Below are 24,878 nucleotides of genomic sequence, written 5' to 3' on the forward strand. Positions count from 1 at the left end.
CCAGCACAACAGCTGCAGGCAGTGGTCACAGGGGACCTGGAGATTCAGACGCTGGGACCAGCCCTACTTTGGAGTATTCATATAAACACTGTGTCTGTGGGATGGATGACAGCCAGATGGATGGAAGTGGCTAGGTCTTGCCTTTGCAGAAGCCTGGGATCAGAGTGTCTCATGGGATGGTCAACATGGGACTGGAAAGTCGGTGTGTGGTATACCATTGTTGCACAACCCCCTTCAAGCAAACTCAGTGAACATTTATTATCCCTGTCTATCCAGTGAGGGAGTCAAGCCAGGTCCTTTGCATAGTTTCTAAATTCTCCAGACAAACATAGTCAAATGGCACTGAGACTCTGGGAGAGGATGATATAGGGGCCACAGCCTGAATGCTTGGTTTCAGACCCAGGACAAGAGATTGAGGCGCATATTTTACACACCACCAAAGCAGACCTGGCTTCCCAGGGTCTTCCAGCATCCCTCAGTCCCTACCTGGTGTACTCTGTCCTCAACACTGAACTTTCCAGCCCAGGGGCTAGGCTGCCCTTCCCCCAGAGGCTCCTCCCTAATAATCTATACATTCTGGTATGTCTCTCTTTTTCTCCTTTTCTTTCTCTGTGTGTGCTTCTCTCTTTGTCTCTACCCCCCCCACTCCCCACCCCCACCCTCTTTCCTCATGGTATCTTCCCTGGCCTTGGGGCCAGTGAACTCATCTGCCCAAGAGCAGTTTCCCAGTAAATTTGGCTTTAATACAATCTGATTTGAATTGGCTTATTTCACTGGTGGCAGAGAAGTAACCTATCAATAACCATGGCTTCAAACCTGGTCCCTACTTGTTCTTCTAGCCTAGTTTCTGGACCTAGTGAGGCCTTAATACTTGAGTGACTTTTTCAGAGGAAACTTGAATATTCACTTTAGATAGGGCACTGACAGACTGACAAAATGAATCTACCCAAGTCCAGCTCGGTGAACCAGTGAATGATCATGGTTAGTCACAGGAGTATGGGTGAGGGTTACTACTGGAGTGTGAATGGTGAGCTAATATCAAGGGGCAAAGGTAATGGCTTATTTACAGGAGCATGGGTAAGAGGTTAGATGCAGGAGTAACAGGCGGCTGCATCCCTAAAATCCAGTCCAGCACGGCTGGCAGTTTTGAAAAGTTGTATCTCCCTTAGGCAACTTCCATCTCCTATACACCCCCTTGAACACACCAAGAAAGTATGCAGCCAAGGAGCACCTGGCTCTGGTAAGAGTCTGTGTCTTTTGTAGACTTTTATTACCACGGCTTCTGTAGTCACCGAAGCCCACAGCTCTGACTGGCAGCATGCAATTGGTCTTTCAGGTCTAGAGGAGACAGCTACAGTGTTTCTTGCTCCTACCAGGCTGAAACATCTGAAGGATGGCTGAGACTGGGCAGTGTACAACAGGGCAGGAGGTTAAGGGGCCTATTGGCCCCAAGTTTTATGGCGCAAAGCCACCTTGTGCAATGAGTCTCCTGCCCCTAGGGAAAGACAAGGAATGTGGGCTGGGCTGCCTGTAGGGATCTGCCTTCTCATTTTCCTTGTTGAATGTTCTTTCCAGAGATTCTACCCATCACCCCCTGCTGCTCCCTGACTGTACACGTTCTTGGGGTGCTCAAAGAAGTGTTGAGTGTCAGCTTCACAGGAGGTGTCTTAGTCAGGGTTTCTATTCCTGCACAAAACATCATGACCAAGAAGCAAGTTGGGGAGGAAAGGGTTTATTCAGCTTAGACTCCCACATTGCTGTTCATCACTAAAGGAAGTCAGGACTGGAACTCAAGCAGGTCAGGAAGCAGGAGCTGATGCAGAGGCCATGGAGGGATGTTACTTACTGGTTTGCTTGCCCTGGCTTGATCAGGTTGCTTTCTTAGAACCGAGACTACCAGCCCAGGGATGGCACCACCCTCAATGGGCCCTCCCACCTTGATCACTAATTGAGAAAATGGCTTACAGTTGGATCTCGTGGAGGCATTTTCTCAGTTGAAGCTCCTTTCTCTGTGATAACTCCAGCTTGTGTCAAGTTGACACTCAAAACCAGCTACTAGGAGACAAGCTTCCAAACATACTGATGAGGTATTATTTAGCATTTATGGATGCCTGTGAGGGATTATCTAGATTACGTTTCTAGATAGAAAGACTCACACTAAAAGTGGGAGCTGCTGCATTGTAGGTTAGGATACAAAAAGAGAAAGTAAGGCAAGCATCTCTGTCTCCTGACCGTGAAACAGAGCTACTCAAAGTCCTTCTGCTTTGACTTTCCCATTGTGATGGACTGCATCCTTGGACAGTAAGCCAGATAAACATTTTTCCCTTAAATTACTTTCTTTGGTCAGGATTTTTGTGTTTTTGTTTTCCCTCCAGCAACAGGAACAGTGACTAAAATATTGTTCTAAGGACTCAGGGGTGGGTCACATGGCTGTCTAGTGACAAGCAGGTAGAGTAGGCATGCATAAATGGTAAGACTACCTAGAAGGACAAACTCACAGAGGTGGAGTGTCCCCTTCATTTCATGGGTACTGCAGCAGTGAGGCAGAGCTGGAGATTGAACCTTACAGTCTTTTCACCACATATTTTCACTGCTTGTGCCTCCAACCTGTGTATCTTGTGCTACCCCAACCTCTGCTGTCAGAAAATGTTCATTTTCCCAACAAGAATAAAATAACCAAGTGCCAAGGATCAGCCTCAGCCAGGTTCAGGTTTCTGAATGAAGGGGTTTCTCGGAGCAGCAAAAACAACCTACTCAAAGTCAAATTGTGGGCTAGAAACTGATGGCCTGCCTATATTCTGTTCGAGATGGCTTTCCAGGTTGCTCTGTGTTCTGCTCTGCTCTAGACAGCTTTTTCTTGCTAATCTAAAAAGAAAAAAAATCTCTGTTTGATACAGCTATATTTCTGCTTGATATAGCTCTCTGTTTGAGACAGCTTTTTCTGATAGTAAAAATTCTAAAAGCTCTCTCTTCAGAAAAGCTGCTATAAAAAAATTCTTTAAACTTCCTACTGAGTCAGAGATCCTGTTAGTACAATTCTAAAAGTAATTCTTGGGTTTTCTGATCAAAATCAGAAAGCCAGAAAAAAAAATTCTAAAAGAGCTATGAAAAATTCTAATAGAGCTGTGGTCGCTCTCCAGAGACCTGCAGATAGCTCTGCCCTTGCTAGGGAAAAATTCTTAAAAGGAACTGCAATTGCTTTCTGCTAGCTTCTATCAAGCAGACCAAAGGCCAGGTTTTTATTTATATATCAAGTTATTTACTTCAGGTTCCCTCTTGACCATCCCAGGAATCAGCATTCCATGACCTTAGCCCCTTGACTCTTAGGAAAAGACAGCAAGCATAAGCACAGACAATAAGATAGCTGGGTGGGGTCCTGCCCTGGAATTACCATTCCAACCCCTCCTGGACCTAAATTCCCTCTGTGCCAGGCTACCCTTGAACTCAGGAATCTGTCTGAATTTGTATCTGCCTGTCTTTGTGTCTTTCTGACAAGTTGACTCGTTTGTTCTTTTCGATCTATGAAGTTCCTTATACAATTCACGTCGCATCCTTATATTTTTGCATAGTTGAGAAATTATGTATTTTTAAACTAACGATTTTAGAGTTCTTTTCCAGAGCCTTAAAGGCTGTCCTGAAGTTTCCCAGCATTTATTATCTTGCTAAAGACATAGACACGCCCTCGACTCCTGGACTCCTGCTATTTCTAATTATCGTAGAGACGTTAATGTTAGCAAGGAGGACATTCCTCAGAGGAACCTGAAAATATGTACAGTATTATAAAAACAAGCCTTATGTCCACAGCAGCCATCAACACTCCTGGAGGCCCACACCCTGCTGGCTCTGTTCCAGGGGCAGGAAACCATGTCACATTGTCCCTTACATGGACACGCTAGACTCAGCAACTAAGGCAGTTAAAACTCAAGTTGGATCAAAGCACCTGTAGGAAGGACTGAGCTAAGCACTGAGAAAAGCCTCTCCTAGGGGCCTGGCTCCTAGGACATGGGGCTGTGTCCTGGGCAGTGAGCAGAGTTGGAGGTAGACTCTACACTTCAGCAGGTGGAGCCTCTGCAGTTTAGGGGACAGACCATGCATGTTCTTCTGTGAGTACTTCCTCACAGCCCTTCTCCCTCCAGTCTCCACATCCTTCTGATGCAGCATCACTGCTGCCATAGGAACAGCATCCCCTGGGATCCCCTGGCTACAAGTGGCAGTCATGAACAAAGCCCTGTACCACAGAGAACAGTGGGCAGAGGAATGCTGTGAGTCACTAGGATGAAGGGTAGAAGTCAGCCAAGATACCAGCCCCATCCTCTTTGATCTCCAAATGCAGCTCTTCCCACCATTTCAAGCAAGGAACACAAGCAGCTAGTTGCCAGCACCCACAGTCAAGGGCAGAGACAGGATAAAGGCATCTTTGCTTGCTGGCTTTTTTGTATTCAGCTAAGTTTCATCAATACCGTCCAGGTCCCAGTCCATAAAATGGCACCACCCATGCTGAGAGTGGATCATCCCACCTTAACTAACAATCAAAAACTCCCTCACGCAAGGTACAAACTAACTTGATCTAAAGCAATTCCTCAAATGAGGCTTTCTTCTCAGCGGACTCTCAATTGTGGGAAGTTGTAGACAGACACTGTCTAACCACAGTTTCTTCTTCCTGTGTTTGTTTGGTTGACTGGCTTTGTTGAAATAAAGTCTCAAGGACTCAAGGCTAGCCTTCACCTCCAAATCCCCCTGCCTCTGCCTACCTGGGGTTGGAATATAGGCAAGGATTCCATACTCAGTACTCCTTGTCCTGTCGATAGCAGCAGAGAGTGAACTCGGAGAAAACTTTGGCTTCTAATGAAGGTGGTAAGTTATTGAACTCTCTGCCATTGGGTCAAGCAAGTGCTCAGAAAAAGATCCAGGTGTCTCCTTGTGAATGAGGACTCGCCCCTTCCTTCCTTTTTGGAGTGGCCACTTCTTGAGTGACCAGTCCCTTGATGTGTACAATGGGCACGTGTGCCCATCAACATAGTGAGGAGTATACCCACAGGCTTTTGTATGAGGCTCGGGTGCAACCCCGGTGCTATAAACTTTCATGGGTGCTGTTATTCTAAAATCTGGGGAAAAATGCTAGAAAAATAAATGTTCACGGACCAAGCGGGTGATTTCTGAGGACCCTTCATTGCTGAGCACATATGTTTCACAGCATTTTGTAGTTTTGAAAGGAAGAAAGAGTGAGGTACTTTTGTTTTTAAAAACACTCTCTGGATTGGAAGAGTATCTTCACAAATGGCTCACACTCCAGCATAAACGGGATGGACAGTGGTGCTCAGGATCCAAGGAGTCACCTACTTGTTTCTATCCCCCAAGCCCCGGACTCCTGATGTCACTGATTCTCCCACAGCTGTCCTCTTAGAGCTCATGCCACCCCCACCCCCTCTGTGGCTCTCCAGGCCTGGCACACAGCAGGGCCCAGGGAGGCTTGCTTGAGCATCTGAGCGTGAGAGCACAAACCAAGCACTCCCAGCAGGAACTTCCTGCCACAGTAAACACGTTCCCTCTGACCCCTCAGGAATGCTCTTGGCACCCAGTCGCAAATCAGGCCCTAAAAGTGAATACTGTTAATTACACAGCAGAACAACACATTCCAGATTTGACCCAGGGCAGCTGACTGCCAGGGCTGCCATGTGGTGGAGCTTACCGGCAGCTGCTCCAAGACTGGTCAAGACAAGAGACCCCAACCCAAGTGGCAGTGAGTGACTGACTGTTTCTCTAGAAACAAGCAACCACAGAGGATTAGAGGGGTGCAATCACTGTCACAGATTGATTTGCATTGTCACTAAAAGGGGTTTCATCTCCACATTTGTACAAGGAAGCCTCTACGCCATTCAACACTCCAACCAACAATCTAGGCAGAGAGGCAGAGACTGGGGAGATGGCTCGGTTGCCTAAGTGCTATAGTGGGAGCATGAGGACCCAAACTCAGATCCACAGCATCTGAAGCCAGAAGACAGGGATAGCTACAGAGCTGCTGCTCCAAACCCAAAGCAGCCACACTCTTTGTCTCAGTTCCTTCTGCCCCTGATTTAGTGTAGATGGAAATGCTAACTTCTCCCTGTTAAGTGAGAATTAACAACTAGACTTTTACTGAAAACATTGGTACACACACACACTAATGCTTGTGCGCATGTGTATTTGTGTGTGTGTGTATATGCACTACTGTGTGTGTCTGTGTGTGTTAATTTATGGGGTTTATGGGGTGGGACACAAAGTAGGGAAAGAAACACATGTATGTGTATAAGCCTCTGTGTAATATTTATTTTCGTAACACTGGTGAAATAACTTGAGTAAACAGCTTCAAAGGGGTATATTAATGTGGCTCAAAGTTTCAGAAGACTCAGCCTTCACTGCAGAACAGTGTGGCAGGCAGAGCATCTTCCATCACAGTGGCAAGAAGCAGAGGGAATGAATACCCGTGCCTGCTCTTTCTCTGTTTCCCTGAGATAGCACCCTGGGCTCAGCTTGAGCAGCTTTTCTGGATGGGGACAGGAGGGAGCTGTTTGGATATCACTGGGATGTAACAGAGGAACTCAGAATGATGTGTAACTCTGAGATTTGATCTTTTTCAATACCTGGAGTCCACATCAACCTGAGGCTGCTGTTCTGGGTGGCCATGATGATGGAAGAGAGCAAGTGGCTGGGCACCAGTGAGATGTTGATGAGGTCCTAGGAAGAGAGGTTGACGGCAGCCTGTGACTTGGGAGTGCGGTTGATGGAAGCCTATGACTTGGCCTACGGTTGCGAGACTGACTTGCAACTACGGTTGATGTGACTGACTCTTCAGGACGCCATCATGTGACAGAGTGTGCTCCTTATAGAGAAGATAACTGTGAACTGTAGTAGTGAGAGTTCCCCAAAGTGACTCAAGCTGGTCCTGAAGGCTTCAGTTGGAGGCAGCTAGTGTGCAGCAACCCCTTGTGATCTGCAGAACTGTACTATCTCCCAGCCTGTGAAAGGCCTTGCGTTGGGAGGGGGGAGGGGTTTGGAGTGAGGAAAGGGTTAGTACCTTTCACTTTGGTCACATGTAGAATTTAGATAATGGCTAATGGCTGATAAAATGTTCTGTCCCTAGTTAACCATTATAGAGGTTTATCTCCCGTTCACAGCAGCCCATGGATCGGTCATGACCATCCCCGTGTTATCATCAGAAGTAAAGGGATGGGCCAGGATCATACAACCAGAGCCAGGATTGTGATTGCAGTCTCCACCTGTATGTCATCTCATCACAGAGCATGGGACTAGGTGCGGAGTGCCACACATGACCCAAAGAGATGTGACTGAAGAATGCGGGAGGGTACAGTTTGAGGGGCAACTGCAGTTTGTAATCAGATAACTCCTGGGTATTGCATAGATTCCAAGGCCCAGGAGGCACCCCACGGGGCTGAACCAATCATCCTTAGATTAGAGGAGATTTACTTGCTGTACCAATACCATGAGCACCCCCAAAGATCTGTTACGTCTGGGGTTACTGGGAAGACTAAGGAGACATGGACAACCATGTCTCCTTAGTCTTCCCAAAGATGTGAAGCGCTGTCCCCAAAGCCACTAAGTGAGAAGACTGTGCTGAGACTGTGTGATCTTGGCCATTTTTTCTCCCATATTCTGTGACTAGTCACCCATCAGCCCTGACTGCCATTTCTATTTTCAAAACACCAAACACGAGACATTTGCCTGCCAACAACACCTCACCATGCTCCCTCATCAGGATCTCCCTGTGGTCCACTCTTGGGGCCTTTTCTTTAGTTCAGAAAGACTTCCTTAGACCTTAGTCACAACATCAACCAAGAGAATCTTTTAGAAATAGTATGTTGTTCCTCTGAGCCTCTCTTCCACTGGCCTCAGTTCAATTTAGAATAATGTATCAAGTCACTCTGCTATGACCTGTCTGTATGGGCAGAGTTGTATCCCCAAGATTCATGTGCTGAAACCCTAATCTCACCTCAGGACATGATTGCCTTTGGAGAGAGGATCTTTATAAGAGTCAATTAGAGGAAAATGAGAGTGGTCCAAGTCCATTCTGAATGATATCTTAACAAGAGAAGACCAAAATATTGATGGGTGCAGAGGAGGACACAGGGTCAAAGAGCCACTGGTGAGCCACTGGTGAGCCACAGTTCGAGGTCTCAGAAGAAACCAGCTCTGCCTGCACTTTAAGAGAAGATACAATTCTCTTGCTATGTCTATGGCCCATGTCTATGACATAGTAATCCCTTCAACAGTGTTTCTTTCTGTAGCTTTTATTATTCACAGTCTCTGTGTTTTAAAGACATTAAGTAGAAAATTCTGGAAGCAAACAATTGGTAAGTTTTCAGTGCTGCCCTGTTCTGTGTAGCATGATGAAATCTTGTACCCGCTCACTGACCTGTCCCATCTGGGGTATAATCAACTCTGTCTAGAACATCCACAATCCATACACAGGTGCCATTAATCATTTACTGAATGTTCTAACCCCCATTAGTTGCCTGCTGACTATGTCCACAGGCATTAGTCACTCAGTGTATACAGTAGCCCCCATCACTTAGAGATCATCTCTGTTATCAGGTGAAGTGCTGAGATCTGACAGTGATTGTCAGCTACTTTCATTGTATTAACAACGGCCACTACAAAGTGCAAATGTAGTGAAACCAGCCACTGAATTATCTGATATATTGTCTCAATCGTTCTATTTCATTATTTCTTGTTGTCAGTGTTGTATCTAGTTTATTGATTGATTGAATCTTACCGTTGACATGTATGTTTTGGTGGTTTGAATACGAACAGCCCTCATGTGTTCATATATTTGAATGCTTGGTCATTAGGGAGTGGTGCTTCTTAGATTAGGAGTTGTCGCCTTGCTGGAGTAGGTGTTGCCTTGTTGGAGGAAGTGTGTCACTAGGGGTAGGCTTTGGAGTTTCAAATGTTCAAGCCAGACCCAATGTCTTTCTCTCCCTGTTGCCTGTAGACCCAGATGTATATAACTCTTGGCTGCTTCACATCTGCCTGCCTGTCACCATACTTCTGCCCACAGATGATGGGCTGACTAAGCCTCTGAAAATGTAAGCAAGCCCCAATTACATACTTGCCTTTATAAGAGTTGCCATGGTCATAGTTTCTCTTTGTAGCAATAGAACACTAAGACATATGCAGAGAAGAAAATAGTCTAACTGTGGTCTCGAGCACACACTTAGATGATATACGTGTGAATGGACTATCAGACTTACAGCAGCCATACCCGTCCTGCCATGTCACTCACTGTGGTCTCCACTGAGGTCATTGTAGCCTCCTTCAGGTTCCTAGTACTGACTGTGGACACTCCTGTTTCAGGGCCTTTGCACAGGCTGAACTCTCTCCTGCACTTCCCCTCGAATAATCACAGAAAGATGAATCTGGAGACAGGGTATGTGCTGCATCAAGAAATGAAGTCCATCTCCTAGCTTGTGCCTGGGATTGCAGAGAAATTTATAGAAACTCCTGCCATGAAGATATGGTGGCAGGGCATCAGGATGGGGTTATCCTGATTACAAAGAGACAAGAGGCAGGATCTTCCTTGCCTTCTGTTGAAGGCACAGAGGATAATACCATCTTCAAATGTGAATCTAGTCCTGAACCAGCTCCATGCTGCAACAGAAGTCCAAAGGGTCTTCTATGAAGGTCATTTCTGTTGGTGGGACAGCAGCAGGGCTGCTACTCAGGGAGGCCAGGCTGTGACCAGGAGTCAGGCTCTAGCTTTCTATATATCCTTGACTAAGGTGACACAATCTTGCTAAGTATGGACCCCCATCTCTGCTCAGTGTCTCCATGTCTGAAAGAGTGACCCTACCTACAAGTCCTTCTGTCCTGGGTTTGTAAGGTCCCTGCAGCATCTCTTGGAGACTCTTGCTGTAGGAAGAAAGGGAAAAGGCTCTGACTGAAGCCCAGGCCTGGGTTGGACAGTGGAGGAGAATCAGAGCAGCAGAAACCCTGCTCAGCGTTTTCTGGAATGCCCAAGGTCACTGTTGGGGCTTGGGCTGTGTGGAGTACAGACCTCCCTGCTCCCTCCCTGGTTAAACATTCCCCTGCCGTGGCCCCATCTACTGAAGAGTTTCACTGGAGCTCAGCACACCCACCCAGCTGCTGGTACCACGTGTCCTGAGAGCCTCAGCAGCACTTATGTTATTTAGTTTGTATTTAACTAGAAGAGAAAAATAAGACATAAGTACATAGACTCTGGCTCTCACCTCCCACCTCTACTGCCAATGGCCAGATGGCTTTGGCTGCAAGAAGTCCCAGGGTGCATCAGGCCAGTCTCACAAGGAAGAATAGCTTGTTCCCGATTTCCCCCCACACCACCACAAGTTCCTTAACCTCTTTGGGAACTAAGAACAGCCCAGTGAAACCAAAGGCTCCGGGTCTCAGCCCCTTCCAGGTTCTCCTCCCGTATCCACTACAGCATCCTACTTGGATGGTCCGGGCCTTCTCTGACAAAAGTAATGAAGCCTGATGATGTGGCTTGGCTCCTGTGTGGGTGTTGAGTTTGGATCTCATACCTAACCGTCAGGTGCTAGGTTTCAATCTCAGGGCTTCACACCCGCTGGCAAAATGCACTGAGCCACACCCACACGGCCAGCACCACACCATTTCCTTGTTAAAGAATTTTGCCCCACTTTGCTCTGCACGACTCCCCATTGGTAAAAGCGAGCTCAGCAGAGGCTCTGGCAACCTCGGGAGATAAAGCTGCTGCTACCTGCACCTCTTTGTCACAAACACAAGCCCCAGGAAAGATCAACATCCCTAGCCCAGCGTAAGTGACACTTGAGCGTAATCTCAGCGCACTGAAGGCTGAGGCAGGAGAGCTGCAAATTCCAGATTAACCTGAGCTGTATAGTGAGAATGGGGAGAGAATACAAGAACAAACACCAGCATTGCTATAAATACCGCACTGTGTATCCCTCTGCCCGTTTCCCTCTCTCTCTGCCTGGACTAGTAAGGTACTGGCTTTTTAATTCTCCAAGTATGGATCACTCTAGAGAGCATACATAGGTGGGTAACCTGCACCATATCTTCAGGTATATGATGGTGAGTACCTCAGCATAGGGACAAAGACTCATTTATCTTCCAACCTCCAGGTCTATAATCCCTGGCTCAGAACCAGTTTCTTGACTGAATGAATAACTGGGTGAATGGATAAATGAACTCCCCGTGACCTTGCCTGCCACATCTCTACCGGTCGATAATGGTCTATGCCCCAGTTTCTAAGCCATGCCCTAGACATCGACCAGGTCTTTAAATGTATGAGCACAGTCAATGGAGAAAATGACCTTGCAGGGCAACAGAGAGGTCAGCGAGGTTGTGCAAGCTGGGCCCTGGCATGCAGGACACTTCATACAGTGCACAGGACATCCCACACATAAAAGCTTTGGTTCTGCCCAGACTCAGCAAGATGGTAAAGTGCTTGCCATACGAGAATGAGTAGCTAAGTTCTCATCTCAGACCCACAGAAAGGTGAAGTGAAACCATGCGTGGCTATAACCTTAGTGCTGTGGTGGGTAGGTAGAGTTTAGCTAAATGAGTGAGCTCCAGGTTCAGTGAGAAGACTGTTTCACAAAACAAGATAGAAGATGACTGAGACAGACAACTAACATCAGCTGACCTCTGGCCTCCACACACATGGTTATACACACACTCAGAGTTGTTTGTACAGCTGTGAGGATCTAATACAATGCCATATTGATTTGCTTGGCCCGCAATAGACAAGTATCGAAGACTTCCACAATAACAAATATTCTCTTGTAATGCTGGAGGCTGGAAGTCCAAGATCGAGGGCCACCGGGCTGAGTTCTCCCTCCTTGATTTGCAGAAAGGATACTCTCTGGTTATTTTCCTGTGGCCTTCTGTCTATGCATCTCTGTCTTGACCTCCATTTCTCCCTAGGACATCAATCACTATGAGACTGGCATAGATCGGACGAGAACATTTTAATGGTGAAGACCTGTTTCCCAGTGTAGTTCCATTCTGAGGCCCCAGGAGTTAGGTCATATAGATTTGGATGAAGGCAAGTCACCATGACAACTGTATCATTGAGGCCAACTCTATACCATTTAGCTTACCTTGTACAGGAAGACCTCTCTTGCACTGTTATAAAATAATAAAAGGAAGGGGTAGCCAGAGAATACTCATTGAGAATCTGGACCAATGTCTACCAACATCCTATGGTCAGGCTGAATGACAAGGAGAAGCAACAAGCTCTAAGAACATGAGTGTTCCAATGATTTGAGTGCCCAATCCCTTCTCTTTAACCTCTGAGGTGGGTATAATGATCAAGGACCCATGCTAATTTCTCCTATTCAGCAGGCCCTTGATATGGTTGGCATAGATTATGTCATACTCCTCAGACGTGGCTTCCAAAGTGCCAGTCCTTCCTCCTGAGATTAGGAGCAGGCAGCCAATGTGCCACTCCACTTTAACAGGCTCAGAGGGAAAGACCATCAGAAGAATCTGAGGAACCATCGCCCTTCCCAGGGAACCCACTTATGCTGATGACCCCACATTTGCAGGCCTTGGTGGAACACGAGGTGAGATTCCAGTTTCCTGCCACTTGAATGCTAGATGGGGGTCAATGTAATACAAACAAAAATGTCACTTTTTTTTGTTTGATTTTTTTTCTTTCTTTCTTTGTTTCTTTCTTTCTTTCTTTCTCTCTTTCTTCTTTCTTTCTTTCTTTCTTTCTTTCTTTCTTTCTTTCTTTCTTTCTTTCTGAACAGAAGTTTTATTAGTAAGTGCTTGGTGAGTAGTGCCTCCTTCTTTCATTGTGGCAGTGGTGACAAACTAGACCCTCCACCAGCTTGGGTGCTAGGGTGATCTCCATCTGCCACCAATGCCCACTCATGCCACCAATTTCTTATTCTAAGCCATCACATTGTGAGGGTTGTTTGTTGACACTCGGCATCAATGAGGCAGTCCCTCTATATGACGATATGTCCTTATCTACCCCTCATCTTAGACGTTTATCATCCTTGGATGGGCTACGGTGAGGTTGGCATAGACCTAAGTCCAAGTATTTGGAGCATTAAGATGCATTGACTTAATAAAGCTGGAGAAAAGTGTACCCCAAGTCAACCTTCACACATCTGCCTACAGCACTGGTGGCCTGGGGAGAAAAGCTCAATGAGGTAATGACAGGCTAATTGGCAAAGCTTTGCTGAGCTCAGTGTCTCAACCCTTGGATTCAGCTTGTCTTCCATTCACAATCTGGTCTATGTGGAGCTTGGTATCACATCTGCCCTCTTGGAAGCATGAGATCTGCATGTCCCTGCTGCAGCTTGTTCTGGGGGGAGAGGGGGGTCTCCAGGCCTAGTCTCTCCTGAGGACTCTGCGTGACATCAAGAAGGCTGCAGACAGGACTGTTTACTGTGGGTTTCTTGCTTGCCATAGTTCTACTTGCCACCTCAGGTCCTGACATCCATGCTGTGGAAAGAGTAAACTCTGATCATTAGGGATGCCATTGAAGCAAATAAGGAAAGGGTGGGTGTGGGTTGCGGTGGGGAAGTGGGGGTGTGGTGAGTGGGGGGTGATATGTGGTGGATGGGCTGGGCTGTGGGTAGATGGGGTGGGAGGAATAGGTCCAAAGCTACCAGACATGTTCCTTGAAAACAAAGTGATCTGGTTAGGAAGCTAGGGGCAGCTGAACGTTGGAATCAGAGAAAACTTAGATTTGACTTTAACTTGGTGTCATTTGATCCACGTTGGGGCTAGCCACCTCGGTCCTCTATTACTTACTCTATGAACTTCAAAATAGGTGTGCTCTCGTTCTTGCCTGCCTACCTCCCTGCCTGCCTGCCTCACTTCCTCCCTCCCTTATCTGTCCCCCTTTCCTTCTCTTTCCTCCTCCTTCTCTATGTCTTCTTATTTTTGGAGATAGGGACGGGACGACTTTGCTCCTGATGTTCTTGTCTCCTGCTCCCAAGCGCTGGGGCTACATACAGCCCATGTCACCATGCTCCTTCCTTCAGTACCAGAGCTTGAGCCCAGGGCCTTATACATACTATGTAAGCACTGTACCAACTCAGCTCCATCCTCAGCTCAAATCGGTATGTTGGCAAAGACACAGAACATATAAAGACGCTTTCCCTTGTTTTAAAAGTGTTTTTCAGTGTTTGGCTGATATACCAGTAAATTACTTGCAAGATATACAACAACAAGAAATTACTCATACACAAAGTCACTTTCTAATGATGTTTTTACTTTCTGTGTTTATAGATTTATAGTCCAGTTCCATGGAACAAACACAATACTCTGTGCTCAGCATGTTATTTCCTCTTTCTGGACACACAGCAGAACAGTGCTGCTCACCTCCAGCACAGTCATGCTGAGACTGGCCAGCACACATGGCTTGGAGTTCTATGTGCCACTTCTCAGTCTGAGTATAAAAGGCCCTGGATATTTCTCTCCTCTCTCTCTCTCTCTCTCTCTCTCTCTCTCTCTCTCTCTCTCTCTCCCTCTCTCTCCCTTTCCTCTCTCTCTCCCTCTCTCCCTCTCTCCCTCCCCTCTCTCCATCCCCCCTGCTTTCCTTCCTCCATTCTTTCCTCTGCCTTTTCTTATCTCTTTTCTTTTAAGAACTTGGTGGCCACATGATGAGATTATATCAAAATTTGCAGATAGGAAGAAACTGGTATGACTTCCCAGAAGAGAGTCATCCTGGATTTTGTCTGACCTATGTCAAGAAGGAAACCTTCGTTGTGTCAAGACCTCAAGAGTTCAGAGTATATTTGCTGCTGCTATGGAATAGTCTGATACATGCTACTAAGGTTGTGTGTGTGGGAACATGTGTGTGTGTGTGTGTGTGAGTGTGTGTGTGTGTGTGTGTAGTCCAGCCTCTCTTTGCACTCACTATATAGTGTAAGTTGACCTTGATTCTGTTCCTCTTATTTTCATATCCTGAGTACCAGGATTACCAGCATGCACCACGATGCCCCATTTATGCTGAGCTGAGGGTGAGGCCCAGGGCTTAGCGCATGCTGGGCATGCACTCTACAGACCAAGCTGTTGTGATGCTTACTTCAAATTGTCCACTTGACACCAACTAGAATCAGCTGGGAAGAAATGTGACAGTTCAAATATCTGTCTGCTCATTTATCCACAAATGCACTAAGGATGCCATGCAGAGCACTGGTCTCCTGTGTCCTAGCCCCCGCCTTTGAAGTGTCTTTGTCTTTGGAAACAATAAGCATAACACATTCATCATTAAATAAATACAATCCACATGACGTAGATAAACTCACGACGACACCCGATTGCTGTCATCCAAAGGAGCCACAGGGTCCAAAAGGGAATGAACTAGTAACAGTGGGTGACAGGATGGAAACTAGCTGGCCCTGGTAGTAACCATAATATGCATCATTGTTGACTTTAATAGGAGCTTGGTTATAAACTGTGCGTGTGTGTTTGTAGTAAATAATTTTGTTTTTGTTCAAGATGGGGTTTCTAGTTAGGTGTGGCCCTGACTGTCCTGGAACTCACTTTTTAGAATAAGATGACCTCAAACTCAAGATCCTCCTGCCTTTCTGCATCTGCTGTGTACCACCATAACCCAGATGTGTGTGTGTGTGTGTATGAGTGTGTGTGTGTGTGTGTGTGTGTTATAAAACTCTTCCCTATATTTACTATATTGTTGAAAGTATTAAAACTAAGCAATTACTTGTTTTATATTCTGGTTTCTCTTCAGTATGAAAAAATCTTTTGATTCTTCATTTTATCTCCCCCCTCCCTGGGCAATTTGTATAGCATTTCTTCAATTGTGTAAAACATTTAAAAGGAAAGTGTCGGAAAGCAGGAGAAACATTCCACGGGAATCAATCTCTGAAGAGTGGAATTAGGACTTATAAAGGAAACTCATGTTAAGAGTTTGAGGCTTAAGGCTATGATATATAAAAATAGCTTATTAAAACATTTCGAATTATCAAATTATCTTACCAGGATTTTAAAAATTGATTCATTGGTTCCTCTATTTACCAGGACTCATGCAACAGCATGGTGGCAGTCACTCTCCAGGAAGGAAAGGGGAGATAAGGAGATGGGGCTGGCTTTTCAATAGGAACACTTCATTTCTAGACGCTGTTATAAATAAAGACCCTTAGAGTAATGGGCTTTGACGTGCCTAGCTTCCCCCAGTGTTGTGAGAACACTATGACATCTGGTCCTGAGATGCTACAAAGAACATTCACATTCTTTGTTAGATTCCATGATGGTTCATCTTGACTCTCAAGTTGATTTGATTTAGAATTACTGTGTTAAAAACAAAACAGGAACAACAAGAACAAAAACCTTCTGGGTATGTCTATGAGTGAGCCCCTAGATTAGGTTAACATGGGAAGACTCTTTAAATGTGTGTTGTAATCCCAGACTGAACAAACAGAAAGGGGAAAAACAAGCTGTGTATGAAATCTTTGTTTCCTATCTGTGGATGCGTGTGATGATTTGAAGAAGAATGGCTCCCATAGGCTCATAGACTTGAATGCTTAGCTACCAGGGAGTGGAACTCCTTGAACGGCATAGGATCTGTGGCCTTATTGAAGGAAGTATGTTAATGGGGGGTGGGCTTTGAGGTATCAAAAGCTCAAGTCAGGCCCAGTGTCTTTCTCTTCCTGCTGCCTGCAGATCTAGATGTAGAACTCAGCCGCTTCTTCAGTACCATATCTGCCTGCACGCTGCCATGCCTTGGGCCATGATAATCATAAACTAAATCTCTAGAACTGTGAACAATTTCCAGTTGAATGCTTCCTTTTATAAGTGTTGTCATGGCCATGGTGTCTCTTCACAGTAATAAAACACCAATTAAGACAACATGTGAGCAGCCATCGCCTCAATATCTTTGAACCACCTGCTTCTGCCATGATGGATAGTACCCCCATAACTGTGTGAGCAAAAGTAAAACCTTTCTTTTTTGAGTTGTTTTTATCAGGTATTTTGTCACAGCAGCAGAGCAAGTAACTAATACTGATGCTGAGATGAATTTCAACAACATAGCATAAGTCACCAAGGTTCTGGCAAGGGTGCCTGGAATGTCTGCCATTCCAAATCTGTCTTAGTTAGGATTCTATTGCTCTGAAGACACACCATGACTAAGGCAAACGTTTAATTGGGACTGGCTTACAGTTTCAGATGTTCAGTCCATTATCATCATAACAGGAAACATGGTACTGTGCAGGTAGACACAGTCCTGGAGCTGCTGAGAGTTCTACACCATGACCTGCAGACAGCCAGGAGAGACTCTCTCTGGCAAGATTTGAGCATATATATATATGAGACTTCAAGTCCCCACCTCTATAGTGACACACTTCTAACAAGGCCACACCTCCTCCAATAGAGCTACACATCCTAATAGTACCACTTCCCATGGGCCACACATATTCAGATCACCAAAGGGTCCCAGTCAATAAAGTATTTGTGACTGCTCCTGGATTCCTGCAGATGAGTCCTAGTGGAATTCAGTTTCTTTCTTGGAACAACCAGCTTCCAGGTATGAGTAGAAGAAAACAAATTTGTACCCATAAGATTTATTACCAAAAAAAAAAAAAAGATTTATTACAAGGCATAGCTCCAGCAGTCCTGGAATTCAAGATATGCAGGCATCCATCCTTGCTAGCCAGGGAGGAGGGTCAGGGAAGGAAAAGGTGTGGATTATAGACTGTGGACAGTCAAGAGATGGATGGTACAAGGCTCAGCTCAGAGGCAAGAGGAAAGGAAGGAAAGTGCTGGCTCTCTCCTTCCTCCACCTTTGCTCAGAGGATGGGAGGGTGCTCAGCCTCCCTGAGAAGGCTATCAGCTATATGGTCCATAGATGCCAGTGTGACTCTCATCCATATCCACCCTCTCAGACATCACAGGGGGTAGATTTCCACATTCTTCATTCATGCAAGTCAACTCATAAAAATGCAGCCTTCAAAAAAGTCTCCTCTGCATGAAAGAATTTTCTCTTTCTCAGTAAACATGACTTTAATGAATTTCTTAGGGCTTCTGAGGGTAGATGGGCCTCAGTTTTCCTCTCATTAGTTACCTTTGCCCATGTCTGCTTTGGACTTGGAAAAACTGAGGATCAGCAAACAGACAGTGAGCATCATGGGATAAGCTGGTGGGCAGACCAGAGCCTCTTCCTAATCTGCCTTGGTTTCTGGGCCCAGCCTGAATTATTCCCTCAGCAGCTGTGGTCTCAGCACTCCCTGCCCTGTTGCCTTGTGTTTCTTTAGCCTATAGGGATCTCCAGACACGCTCCTCTCACACTGAAAGAAGAGAAAAAGGTCCAGAGAAACACAGTGTCAATGAGGAGAGGATTCAAGTAGGTCTCTCGTGTCTTAGCCTGATGTCTTTTACTCTTAAAGAGTTTCCGGTCCTCAGCTTTCCTAGTGCTGCAACCCTTTAATATAGTTCCTCATGTTGTGGTAACCACTAACCATAAAATTATTTTGGTTGGCACTTCATAACTATAATTTTGCTACTGTTATGTATCACAATGTAAACATCTAGGTTACCTATGGTCTTAGGTGACCACTGTAAATGGGTCATTCATGCCCCAAAGGGGTTGTGACCCACAGGTTGAGAAGCACTGATTTAGAGGAAAACCAGCTAAGGGATGTTATCAAGAATTCAAACAACAAATGCTGGCAAGGATGAGGGTGGCTCTTTTCACATTGCTGGCACAAGTATAAGTTAGTATAGCCACTATGGAAATTGGAAAAATACCATTTGACTCAATTCTATCACTCTTAAGTACGTACCCAGGGGACTCTAAGTCAATATAAAGATGCATGCCCACCCATGCTTGTTCCTGCATCATTTACTATAGCCTAGATAGAGAACCAGACTAGATGCCCACCAACAGATGAGCAGATGTAGAGAATCCTGTATGTATTCCAATGGAGTTTTATTTTGCCATGAACAAGGATGAAATCTTGACACTTGCAGGAAAATGAGGGGAACTATAAATCATTGCATTAAGAAAGATAAATGAATATTTCATGTTTTGTTTCATGCATGGATTCTAGAAACAAAAAAAGGCATGAAAGCAGATGGGTAGGTATTTGGGAATTGAGGCAGGGACCAGCTGGAGGAGAGAAGGGAGCTAGGGGAAAGAAACCAAAGTATGTGATATACATACATGAAAATGTAACCAAAAATCCCACTGTTTTGTACAAGAAATATATACTAAACAAAGCTAAGAAGAGTGGATGTTGCCTATTAGGGCAGATGAAAGAGTAGTTCAAAGGTCAGGGAGGCAATTGGGTGGAATAACTCCTGCCTGAAACCCCACCCAGTCCTTCTAAAGGGCAAACTTCCTCTGCTGGTCCATCTATTTCCTGGAGAAAACCTAACACACTAGTCACTCCCTCCATGCCCCTTAATATGTCCTTGATGGCAACCATAATTGTCGAGTATGATCTTCTTATGCATGTTGTCTTAAGACGACATACAGCATGCTCGTGCTTTCACATGTAAAGATCAATCGAAGCCAAAAGATTTGCAATGCACACATATTTGAGTCTGTGGATGCTCCAGTATGGCCATGTTGGAAGATACAATTAGAAGTCAGGTTACTAACACCCAAATCAGAACTGCCCTGAATCCATTATAAACACGCTGACCTGGGTGTGCTTGCATGACTCAGTTCTTGAATGGCATCCCCCTGAGTCATGCGGCTTTCCAAAACAGTGGAGCAAGAGCGTCTCTCATCTCCAGCGTTTGCTTCCTGGAACTCCCAGGCACTCTTAGTACTGTGCTGTTATGACTTGTGGGTCTCCCAAAGTTTATGTGCTGAAATCCTGTGGTCAATTCCTCAGTGTTGATTAGTGGGAAATTTAACGTGCTCAAGATCAGGAAGACTGATCCTACGAATAGGTTGATGTCATTATCACGAGAGAGTGACTCATTGCTTTGATCACATGGTGTCCTCCAACATGTTCAGATGCTTTGAAAAGTCCCTCAACCAGTTCCCTGACTTGGGTTTCCAGAATGATGAGGTATGTATTTTGAGAACTGTATTATGAGATATCGTTTCCTTAGAATTTAGCCAGCCCAAGATATTCTGCTACCACTTCACAAAGCCCAGAACCACACGCAAAATCCCTTCTGAGTTTCTCTAAATTAGGTCCTTGGCTCAGACCACCATAAAAAAAAAAAATGGGTTTCTCACGTGAACATGGGTGGCAAATTTTTGGTAGGGTGACAGGTACATTGTTGTATAGTAAGTGAAGGATGTAGGAGGGAATGGGGTGCACATCTGAGTGACCCACCTGTTCTCATGCAACTCACAGCAGAGCACTCCACAAACAGGAAGGCTGGAGGTAAACAGTAAGTAAATGTTAGTAAGAGTAAATGTAGCTCCTCACGCCTGCATGTTTACTATGTGCGAGGCAATCTCTCATGTCTCTCATACGCTATAACCCACTGACTCCTTACAAGGACTCTGGGGGAAAAGTATTATTCTCATTTCACTGATGAGGAAACTGAGGCACGGTGAGGTTACAGAATGTTGTTGAGCTCATGGAGACAAAAAATGTTCACCTCGCTATGTGTTATGGTTTGTATATGCTTGGCCCAGGGAGTGGCACTATTAGAAGGTGTGACTCTGCTAGAGTAGGTGCAGTGCTGTTAAAGTAGGTGTGTCACTGTGGGTGTGGGCTTTAAACCTTCATCCTAGCTGCCTGAAAGCCAGTCTTCCACTAGCAGCCTTCAGAGGAAGATGTAGACCTCTCAGCTTCTCCCATACCCTGCCTGCCTGGATGCTGGCATGCTCCCACCTTGGTGATAATGGACTGAACCTCTGAACCTGTAAGCCAGCCGCAAATAAATATCCTTTATAAGACTTGCCTTGATCATGGTGTCTGTTCACAGCAGTAAAACCCAAACTAAGACACTACCAGATGCTTCAAAGTCTACTGTCTGCAGGGTTGTATTTGGTACTGGGCACTGGGACTATCCAGTCACTGCAGAGCCATGCTTGACATTGGACACTGAGAGCGCCCACTGTCTTCAGGGCTGTGCTTGGCATTGGGCACTGCAAGTATCTACTATTTTCAGGGTTTGGCATGGCACAAGGAGTAGGGAAACTATTCATGAGCAGAGTTCATAGAGGCTGGCGCTCATGTTTATTGAGCACTTATTAAGCACCAGGTTCTGAACTGGATACCAGAACAAATGACACTTCCAAATTTCATTTCAGTCTTGTTCACTTCCTTCTGTGTGTACTGTCCATTAGGAGGAACCAGTACTAGTCACTTGGGTAGGGGGTTTCAGCTCTTGAGTCCCATCTTAGGCCTTGGGGAGGACATCCCTTCCAACTCAGATGCCTGCTTCTTATCACTATGCTCTGACCCTATCATTGGCTCCTTTTCTCTCCTCAGGACCTTCCTTTGAGCCATCTTTCTATGCAGAGACCATGTTCAGATCAGTTCCAACTCCTCCTTCCCATCAGGCCTCCATTTGGTGTTTTTTTTTTTTTCAGCATTTCAGCTAATACTGCAGGGACTCCCCACCACCCCTTCTCATCCCCATTCCCTTCTAGCATGTAGGGGTATCCAATAACAATTTGCTTATGATGTCATCATTTGTCCCCTGGATAAGTTCCATGACATGCTCTGTATTGCCAACATAGGTCTTTTAGTAGCTGGTATTCAATGTGAATGATGACCAGCTGACCAAGGAATGAATGTGTCCCCTGCCTCAAGCTTGGAAGATGTGCTTTGCTGCCATTTTTTGAGCAGGAGGTATGCATCTGTCCTTGCCATCTTCACTGAGACCCTGAGTGGCCCAGTTTCTTAGGGTGGTCCCTTCATCCTGTGGCTTCCAGTCCATAAGAGTTGTGGAATTCAGCTTTCCTAAGAGAGAGGTCAGATTACTCAGGTACTAGACAATTCTGCAGCCAGGATGAGAAGCATTTAGAAGAAGATTCCTGGAACCTGGCGCTTTACAGAGGTGTGGAATCAGCCTGAGGTAACACTGCTGGTTTCCTGTCTGAAAAATGGGACTGAACCCTAGGTCTTTTGGAAGTAGGGAGAGGCAGTGACACTCAGCTTTCCAGAAGAATACTGGCCAACAGGATACCCTGCTGTGTCCCTGGTGTCTCTTAGTGCCAAGACCTGGCACCCTGGTAACTTTTGTTTCTCTAGTCAAGACTCTGGGTTTGCCCTACCCTGGCCAAAGACAAATGGAGAGATGGGAGAGATGGTGGGAACAAACAACTGGGAGTTCATATTACATGTCAGTTGTGACACTTATAGAGATGCTCAGGCAACCCATAGCCAATTTAAGTTGAACTATTGAGTAATGGAGTGCCCCAAAGTATGTGCCCCTCATGATTCCCTCCCAATACTGGGCCATTAAGTTCCAATAAGATACTCAAAATGGCAGACACCTTTCTGTTGTTTCTATGCAAAACTATGATTGATTCTCTTGAGCTCCAGTTTCCAGAATTCAAGTCCTGATGAACTCATATCTATGTTCTACCTACGGGACCTTTGTGGATTCTGCAGAAACAGGGGAGGCCAAGGGCTGTAGGCTGTAGTAAGTGTCCCCCCCCCATCCCTGCTAAGATTCATTTACCCATCAATCACAGCTCTGCTCTGCTTTCACCTTACCTTGTAAGACCGCTTCCCACTTCTCTGTCTGCAAAGACTCCTTCTATGAGCAACAGAGGGCTATGACTATAGCACTGCTCTAAATTTTTATGTTGCTTTTAAACCAGGGTGCAAGTGTATACATGCTTATTCACACATGTGCAAAAATATTTCCCAATTGATGTGATGGCACAGGCTGTATTTCATGCACAAAGGACTCAGTAGTGATAAAAACAGACGTGGCCTGACCTCCTGAATACATAGACTTGAAGGGAAATCAAGCCACCTATAAGCTATCAAGGACCATTCATTGATGCTGTGGACCATGATGAATAAATACCAGACTTTTGATAGGAGGATGGGAGGGGGAGGTGTCTTCCAATAGAGGTCATACTGCTGAGAGTTGATACGAGAGGTGATTCTTACCACCACAGTTACCACCTTGGCCACCTATGTCAAATTGAGGAGGTGGGTATGGAGTTCCCCATATGGTGATACTTGAGGATAAAGCATGTCATACCCATGTCTAGAGTTGTTTTGTATTCAGCACAGACGAAGACCCTGTCCACTAGCTTTCAAGTAGTAGCAAAAATAATAGCAATAGTAGCTCCACTTGAATTCTGGAACCTGGAGCTCAAGAGAATCAATCATAGTTTTGCATAGAGACGACAGAAAGGTGCCTGCCATTCTGAGTATCTAAACCTAAACTCTTAAATGGTATCAGGGCATGCTTTCCAACGGAGTAGTTCATGAAGTTTCACAACCACTTCCTATGATATAATTGTTAAATCCATGTTATAGACAATAAGATGGCCTTACTTGTTTTTCTTCCATTGTTATACATCCAAAGAAAGTATCAGGGAAAACATACAGAAGTATTCAATATTAATATGCCTATGAAGCTACTGAAGTAAAGATAAAAGAATTATTTGGACACATGGACAAATAGCTCCAGTCACATATAAAGGTGATAAGGTAAATTTATGTTAGTCACAGGCACATCAGTGCCATAAGACTGTGAATCTACAATATACTACCTCAGGAAAAAAAAGTGTGAATCAAGGATTTATACCCAGCTAAACTGACCTTAATTAATCTTAGTTAGTTTTAAATGTACACAAATACTGTTCCCATGAGTGTAATCAGCATATCGCTGAGGAGTATGGTCTCATGATTAACCATGGGCATCGACTAGACTAACCTGATGAAATGAGACTAAAATCTGTAGTTTATTTGACAGAGCTGGATACAGATATGACAAAAAAAGCTGGGGTGGGAAGCTTTTGGGGTGGTAGCTTTTTTATCCAACATCTGAGAATCTAAGAGTTACTGTTTAAAGCTGACCAGTCAACTAATGATTTCAGAATATTTAATTACAGATAGTAGCTTGAGATAGATACTACCTACCTTCAGATAAAATCTGTAGTGAAAAGAGGAGGCACGAGAGTTTCATTCTGACATTCGGGCGTGAACAAAGATGACTGAAGTATAAATGTGACGGTGGTTATTATGATAAAGATACTAATTTTGCAATCTAGGTGTGATGATGCACACCCATAATCCCAACACTTAAGAGCTAGTGGCAGAGTGACCAGGAGTTCCAGGCCACACAGAATTACATAGTGAATTTTGATGGCATCTGGGACTACATGGGACCTTTTCTCTAAAAGCAAAATAATAATAGCAACAACAATAGATAAGTTTCCATTTCCATTCATATAAGAACTACATATGTTAAAACAGACCATATAGTACCATTTTTACTGTTAAAATAAAACATTACATTTAACCATAGACAAAAGTCAACACTAAGTGCTACTTTTTGATCTCGTGTGTTAAAGAGAAACATTCTCAGATTTAATTGCAAAGAACAAAACTCAGCTCTGCAGTATACTACAGAGCTATCCAAAATAAAGCACATTGAAAATATCGAAGCAGAGAGCATGAAGACAAAAAGAGAGAGAAAACAATGACTGCAATGTTGCTTTGGGGCAGTGTAGAATTCTGGTGAAAGAGTATTAAATAGGAAAAAGTGGGAAAAACATAATATCAAACACTCCCACTTATAAGTGAAGTGAAGCAGCTATGACTATTGCCAACGCAGATCAGTAGTACTGTTATTAAACTGAAACTTAATAACTGAAAGAAGAAAGAGACACAACTACATTTGTTATTTAGAGATTTTAATTCACTTTCATTGCCCTAGTACCTGGTTAAAAAAAAATATGATAAAATAAGTTTAAAAGGTAACTGAAAGCCTATTGTTAG

General features: G+C 44.8%; 1 non-coding gene across 1 annotated transcript; it reads right to left on the reverse strand.

The window, feature by feature from the left end:
- Positions 1-3,051: 3,051 nt before the first annotated feature.
- LOC114625944 lies at positions 3,052-3,114 on the reverse strand. Its single transcript, XR_003712157.1, has one exon. It is a non-coding gene; the product is annotated as a U7 small nuclear RNA (small nuclear RNA).
- Positions 3,115-24,878: the final 21,764 nt, after the last annotated feature.

Source organism: Grammomys surdaster, unplaced genomic scaffold (genome assembly GCF_004785775.1).
Source record: "Grammomys surdaster isolate TR1022 unplaced genomic scaffold, NIH_TR_1.0 224, whole genome shotgun sequence".
NCBI classification, from domain to species: domain Eukaryota; kingdom Metazoa; phylum Chordata; class Mammalia; order Rodentia; family Muridae; genus Grammomys; species Grammomys surdaster.